Source organism: Camellia sinensis, chromosome 9 (assembly GCF_055761805.1).
Source record: "Camellia sinensis isolate YWXY chromosome 9, ASM5576180v1, whole genome shotgun sequence".
NCBI classification, from domain to species: domain Eukaryota; kingdom Viridiplantae; phylum Streptophyta; class Magnoliopsida; order Ericales; family Theaceae; genus Camellia; species Camellia sinensis.
The window spans coordinates 186,649,460-186,657,828 of record NC_138969.1 but is presented as its reverse complement, the minus strand read 5'-3'; positions in this window follow the sequence as shown (position 1 = coordinate 186,657,828).

Sequence of the window (8,369 nt, the reverse complement as noted above, 5' to 3'; positions counted from 1 at the left end):
ACTGTCCGATTAACATTTTCATTTTCACCGCAATCAACTAGATTTGTTACCCAATCCATTTCAACCACATACTTATTTGCCCCTTTCAAAGGTGGGGTACTTTTTTCCCCATTGGATTCAACACGTTGCCCACTGTCACAACGTGGTACATACCCTAACCCATTACTTTGGCTTGCATATTTTTCGGGTGGGGTTCGATGTTTGTAATTATCATTTGCAACTGACTGGGTCACTACATGTACCTCTCGGTCGTCAACTACGTCCTCCAACGCAATAATTCTGTTCTCCAGCTCCCTAATTCGCCCGTTCAGCCGTTCAATCTCGGCATCTTTGCCACAATTACATTGTTGAATCCAATGAATACGCTACTGGTTTTTGCACCAAGCATCCTCTCTGTGGTTGTAATCTTACTGTCTAACTCACGCACATGTGCATTTTTCTCTCGGACTTCACACTCCAGCTCAGTAATTCGCCTTGTTGCTTTTTTTAACTATTCACTTAAATCTGTTGTGTCGGCATCACCGTCGCAGCCAGGTTGTGTGCTTGCCAAGTCTAGCAGGTCAGGGAACAAATCCGTTCATGCCTCTCCTGCTCCCTAAACCTTCCCACCCGCGTTCTTTCTGCAATGTGTTTGCCCCGTAGTAATGTCTTCTCTCTTTTTTGCTGACGTCAATTTGACCTCACCCCCGTGTGGCATATCTGATTGCCAGCAGTCTAGACTGGGTTCTACAATGTTAACTGCCTCACTATCCACATTACCAACATCCCCAGCCCAACTACTAACCGGCTCCGGCTCCACCTCCAACACATTTTCAACAGGCATAGGTGCATCGGCTAATACATTCATAAAATAGTGTTCAATAACATTCCCATCTAATTTCGCAGTATTAACCTGCATTAACAAAAAACAAAAACAAAAAAACAAATTAACAACTTCAAAGTACACACCAACAAAACAAGGAAACAAAACTCAGTAACAAACCATAATGAATACCTCTATGGATCCTTTCGCTGACAGGTCCACATGTTTCAGTTTGCCTATGAGCTTCCCAAGGTTCCACTAGCAAAACCGTGGTAACACATTTCACCTGTCCCGGTTCACATTGGTTGTGTGCTCATAGAGAAGCAACTGTCACCATGGGGGCAAGTTAATAATGTTAAGTACAGTATCACATTCATTTTTAAAATATAGGTATCTGTTGAATGTACACTACAAACCTCTTAAGGTAATAACATACCAGTAATGCAACTACACAGCCGGTAACTTTCTCCGACCTACTGTGCATCTCATTCAATAAACCAATCAGTGCATTACGAATCGTTGTTATCCAATCGTATAACCATAATGTGTTCAACTTATTGATCACCCGTATGAATGCCCATCCAACGGACTCGCATGTCATTGCGAAAAATAGTTTCACACAAATGTATAGGCACACCGACTTCGCAACATCTTCTTCATCACGTTCCATTTTCCCACGCATTACTACCAAGAGTAAGTCTTTGATTAGTTTTGACGAAATTCTGCTGACGTTTGGACACCACCGTTGGATAAAATCAGAAGGCGCCTTCTCATTATGCCCCACATCTAGCTTGTCCTTCCTACATTAGATACCAAAAAGCACGCGGATGTCACTGTTACGGAATGGCAGCCCATTACCCCCTATGTGGAACTTCTTATCACTTGGATCATATGTCTGAATTATATGACACACGGTTGCATCACACTTCCTATACGCATTGGGATCCAATTTATGAACCCGGATTGCGTCAATCATTAGCCAAAAGGGTGTTTTCTGTAGTTGTTTCACGTGCCCTTCACCAAACTCAAGCTCCAATATAGTTTTTATAACATCAGCGATGTTTGACCGATACATTAACTTAGATGGGTCCACGACATTTTTTTTAAATGTCCATGACGTAGTTTTACATTTCTTGAAGGCCAACGGTGTTTGTCTTTTGGTTGCCAAGCGGGTCGACGTTTGCCTTGCAGAATGTGACCATTGACTTCCACCATTGCCATTGCGTCCCGCACTATGACTTTTTGCACTGTCTGGAACAACAACAACAACAACATAACCACATTACCAAACATTATCCAATACCACAAAACACACCCACTAATATAACTACAATTAATTTCAGCACATGTAATAGTTACCAACAAACTAACACCTACAACCGGGGAAAATCCATATGTGTTTTTCACAAACAATGGCTCTCACGTTAGCAGAACCAACGAGTGATATTATTTGCAAATAAACATTTGGAAAATATTGTACAATTACCATTTCAATTCACACGCAATCTAATACGAAAACACATAACTCAAATGAATGTATAATGGCCATTACACACAACCCATATACACATTTCACTCCCTGGAAAACAATACAACAAGCTAATTACACTGCCAACTCAAAACCACTACGCTCCACATCACCGTCCCACTAAAAATTGGAATATGTAAACTCGTAACCTGTACGAACGTAGAATGGATACAATAACACTCAACCCATTTGCACCTTTTAGTCCCACGTAAAACAATAACATACGCCAATTAAACGTTCATGCGCCTAGCACAAAAAACATAGAAACGACCCCTGCAATATCATCAAAAAAACATTAACAATTAGAATAATCAAACCCATTCCCAACACAGGGAAACACATTCCATATAACTCGTAATACGTACTACACACATAACATTGTGTACACAATCCAATTGTTGGTCAACACAAAAAAAATAACAACCATCAATAAATTTTCAATGCCCCAAAAACAGGGGTCCCCCCACCCACATTACCAACCCACCAAACAATATGCCCATCACAAAATAATAACATACACACAACAACACGCATGTTTGGCTTACACAAAAAAATACCCAAACCTACATTACCACAAGACAACAACACAAATAAAATTCAACGTTCAGTGCAATATACAAATATAAACTCCATACCCCAACTGACATTAATACACAGTAACATTGATTACCTAAACAACATCAAACCCAATGTACTGCACAAATACAAACAAGCAATCACGAAGTATCAATCCCGCAACACGTATTTTCTCCTAAATCCTACGGTATAAAAAAAAACCCTTTATGCCATTGTAAACCCTAACAGTCCATACCTGGTGTCATGGTTTCCGGCAAAGCCTCCGGCCGTTGCGATGTGTATATGTCTTACTGACGTTGTAGAGTTGTAATCAACATAACGTATTAGCAAGGAGAGTTCCAATCAATTGGTAACTTTGGCAACTAGTGTTCACACAACGTACTCAAATGGTATTTTCGGTATTAACATCAACATTTCCAATTACAAACTCAATCTTGCCAAATACGTGGCAAGAATCACTGAAACATCAGTATCCAATTCTAATCTCTTCGTTCTACAACGTTTAGAATTCTATTGCAAACAACACTACAGCTCATCGTTGGGCTTTTCGGTAAATTGCATACTAACACCAACCCAGATTTACCCCTAATTGTTGAACCCCACGCGCCTTAAAACATGGGTATTAATGTCTTTACACATAAAATACGACCTATCAGTTCTTCAAAAAACCTTCAGGACTTACTGGTTTAACATTTCCAAATTAGGGATTTAATGGTGTTTTGCCCTAGTATGTAATTGTAACACTCTTAAACTAACATATGCTTATTACAACCTACAAAACTATTATATAATTTCAACTAATCATTTACCGAATATTTACTTATTGATAGATAAATTTTCTTAACTAGGTCCGGACATAAAATTATAACATGACTCATGGTGTAAGACGTGAGGTAGTGAGAGATTTTACTTGCTACATCATTCTACAGGTCTCATTCAAATTATATTAATTAAATATATTTATATAATATATAATTTAATTTTTTTAATATAATAGGATTATGAGTATTTATGAGAGGTATACTTCTAAAACTTTTTGATCAATATCTCAAGTTCTATTCTTTTGGAGCCAAAAGGATAATTATAATTTGAAACACCATTTTATCTTTATCTATTTGTCTATTTTGTTTATTTTTTTTGTCTTTTTCTATCCACATGCCATCTTATTATTTGTCCATGTGTACCTATTTGTCCACCTAATATACCTATCTGTCTATATAATCACCACCACCACTGACAACTAGCTACTTTTTTGGGCAAACTTTCCCACCTGCATAATAAATCTTAAAAATAAACAATTTGAATTAGTAAAATTGACTGAAAAAATGGTCCACTAAAATCTAACTACTCTTTAAATTGATTAATTGAAGATAATTCAAACCCTATAAATTATTATAAAAAATGTACAATATTATTTCTTTCTTTTTTGGAGGGGAGAATTTCAAAAAATTGGTGTATACAAGTAGTTTATGCATAAATTTATGGAATAAAAACTTGTACTGTTATCATTTTGAAATTATTTTTTCTACTCTCCACTTTTTTGAATTTTTTTCCTATTTTTTATTAGGATAAATTACACTTTGTCCTTTATGTTTTGCCACTTTCTTACTTTTTCCTTTTAATTTTTTAATTTTTTTTCATTTTGGTCATTCATTTCAAGTTTTTCCCACTTTATTTCTAAAGTTAATTTTCGTTAAAAATTATACAGAAAATGACATATTGATAGACACATGGTATAAAATATTTTATATATGACTAACATTTCTGACATCAATTTAAACTGTAATATAATAATATATTTTTTATATAATGTGATAGTTATTATGACATTTTCTGTCTAGTTTTGAATATAAATTAACTTTAAGAGTAAAGTGAGAAAAACTTGAAACACGAAGAACTAATGTGGAGAAAAATAGACATTAAGGGTCAAAGTGTGAAAATTGCCAAACTTAAATGGGCAAAGTGTAATTTAATTTTTTTAATAGTATCATCATTTATCCCAACATCTAAGTGTGAAAGTAGCCAAACTTAAAAGGGCAAAGTGTAATTTAATTTTTTTAAATAGTATCATCATTTATCTTCACGCCTAACTGTGTAAATTAAAAGGGAAATCACATCAGAGTGGAGGAGAAATACAAAATTACAAAAATATAAGAGCGTTGTGACTTCTGTGGTAAAGTGTAAGTCAAAAATTATGAGGTGCAGTATTTTTTTCTCCAATTTTCACTATGTAGTGATTTTTCCTAAATTAATCCCTCGCTCTTCATGATTGGCTGAAAAATCAAAATACTTTGGGTGTGTTTGGTAATGTTTATGTTTTCAATTTATATTTATAAAAATTTTATAAATTGGTTTTTATTTACTTTTTGTTTATTTTTAGAAAAACATAAACTACAAACGCGTTTGGTAATTGACAAAATGTTTAAAAAATTTTAAAAATATAAAAAAGATGGAGAAATGGCAAGTGGCGGCAGAAGACAGTGGTGGAAAGTGGTGACAGTGGGTAGCGGGTGGGTGGATGGGTGATGGTGGCAGGTGGTGGGTGGTGCTGGTGGTGGCGACGAGTGATGGATGGTGGTGGCAGGTGGGTGATGGATGGCGGGTGGTGGTGGGTGGCGGGTAGGTGGCGGGTGGTAGGTGGTGGTGGCAGGTGGTTGGCCGATGGCGGGTGGTGGTAGGTGGCAAGTAGGTGGCGGGTGGTGGTGGTGGATGGGTGGGTGACGGTGGCGAGTGGTGGGTGGTAGCGAGTGGGTGGTGGTGGTGGTGGTGGTGTCGGCGGGTAGTAGTGGGTAGGTGGTGGGTGGTGATGGTGGATGGGTGGGTGGGTGATGATGGCGGGTGGTGGGTGGTAACGAGTGGGTGGTGGTGGTGGTGGTGGCGGATGGTGGTAGCAGATGGGTGGCGGATGGCGGGTGGTGGCGGGTAGGTGACGGGTGGTAGTGGTGGTGGGTGGGTGGGTGACGGTGGCGGGTGGTAGGTGGTGGCGAGTGGGTAGTGGTGGTGGTGGTGATGGGTGGTGGGTGGTGGTGGCAGGTGAGTGGTGGGTGGCGGGTGGTGGTGGTGGTAGGTGGGTGGGTGACGGTGGCGGGTGGTAGGTGGTAGCGAGTAGGTGGTGATAGTGGCAGGTGGGTGGCGGGTGATGGTGGTTGTGGGTGGCAAGTGGCTGGTGATGGTGGGTGGCTGGTGATGGTGGGTGGCTGGTGGTGGCAGGTGGCTGGTGAGCGGTGGTGGCAAGTAAGTGGCGGGTGGTGGTAGTGGACGGTGAATGGTAGTGGCAGGTGGTGGGTAGTGGTGGTGGTGGTGGCGAGGGGTGGCTGGTGGTGGCGAGGGGTGGGTGGCTGGTGGTGGCGGGTGGTGGCTGGTGGTAGTGGGTGGTGAGTGGTGGTGGCAAGTGGTGGTGGGGAGTGGGGGGTGGGTGGTAGTGGCGGAAGACGGTGGTGGAAAATGGTGGCGGATGGTGGCTAATGTTGGGTGATAAAAAAAAAAAAAAAACTGAATACTCAAAATGAAAACACATTTTTTGTGTTTTCATTTTTTGGCCAAATTTATAAACTGAGACCACTAATTTATAAATTAAAAATTTTACCAAACAAATTTTATTTAAATTTTTAAAATTTTTATAAATATAAATAAAAAACTGAAAACGTAAGTATTACCAAATGGCACCTTTGCAAATGATTGGTCATCTACTCATCAGCAAAAGCTGATGATTTTATTTTCGATTTAAAAAAAAAAAAAAAAAAAACTGATGATTGGCTCGTGTAATCCACGCAGTACAATCCAGAGCGGCTATTATGTAACCAACGTGGAAGATTAGACAAACACATTTTATTTTATTTTATTGGATAAATTACTTTTGCCTTTTTTTTTGCTTTCACTTTGAGCATTTATGTTTCAAATATTTTTTTTACTAATTTATTCTTAAAATTAATTAAAAAATATTACGTTAACTGTTATATTACATAAAAAATATCACTTTTAAAATTTCAAATTTCATAATAAATGATTCTTTTTATTAATAAATCACTAAGTTAATTAACAGTTATTAATGATGTTAAAAATATATTCAATTAATAATTCAAATAATTTTATTACTGTACAAGATATTTTTAGTTAATTGTTATTAATGATGCTAAAAATATATTCAATTAATAATTTAAATAATTTTATTATTGTACATGATATTTTTAATTAATTTTGTCAAATAAAAAGTCACGACAATTAAGTATTTGTAATTTTTCAAATCATAAGAGGCAATTTATATTTTAAGTAAATTTCAAGAGTTGTATTTGTAATTTATTCAAAAATATATTATTACATTAGAGTTTGAGTTTGTGTCGAAGGTATCATATATATATATATATATATAGTATTTTTCCCTTACTTATGTGACACATTCTAAAGATTTATTTTTTTCTAAAAAAACACATTATCATGCCTTTTTCATTTACCTATAAAGTTCTACATAAATTCAATTTCAATTATAATAATTAATTTTATATGTATTCTATTTGAGAAATACTTATTTTTCATACATATAATTATAATTTAATCATTATGATATTCAAAAAAAATTATTTCAATATACAAATAAATAAATAAATAAATAAATAAGGCTGAATATGTTTAATTATGTGCATCGCAAGAATTAAATTTATTTTCTTTTATATTTTTTATTTTTAGTCTATCTTATTGATATCTTAATATTAATTTATATTTAATTTTTTTTATTTAACATAAAATTATTTGTTAAAAAATATTTATATTTAATTTAAATTTTATATATCTATATACAATATGTATGAATAATTCAAAAATAATATTAAAGAAAAAAATAATACTCTATATAATTAATTTATGTATTTCTTCTTAATCCAATCACAACATATTTATATTTAATCTTTTAAATTTTTTTTGTGTAGTGCTATTTCTGTATACTTTTATTTTCCAAATAAATATAAAAATAAAAATAAGTAATTATAATCACTTTTAATTTTATATTACTAATTTTCTTTCTAATTTAAATATCATTTATATATCAAAATGAGTATTTATTTTACTACTATCTTATAATTTAATATATATATATATATATCATATAAAATTATTATATGATAATTATATTTGTATAGCACAATAGAACAAAAATTAGAAAAAATAAACAAATAATTTAACTAAATTTATTATATATAAGTATTTGAGTAATACTTTTATAGAACGATACAGTTAAGATTATTAATATACATAATTTTATTTAAAATTTTATTTTATTTTCAATTAAGATTAATATTATATTTTGGTAACACATATCATAATATAAAATATTGTTACATTAATTAAAATTAATTTTATTGTGATTTTATGTCAAGTATCATATTTTTAGAAGTGATTTACATACACGTGCATTATTCAATTTGATATTGATTGATTAAAATTATGAAATTCAATATTTTTTTTTGTTAA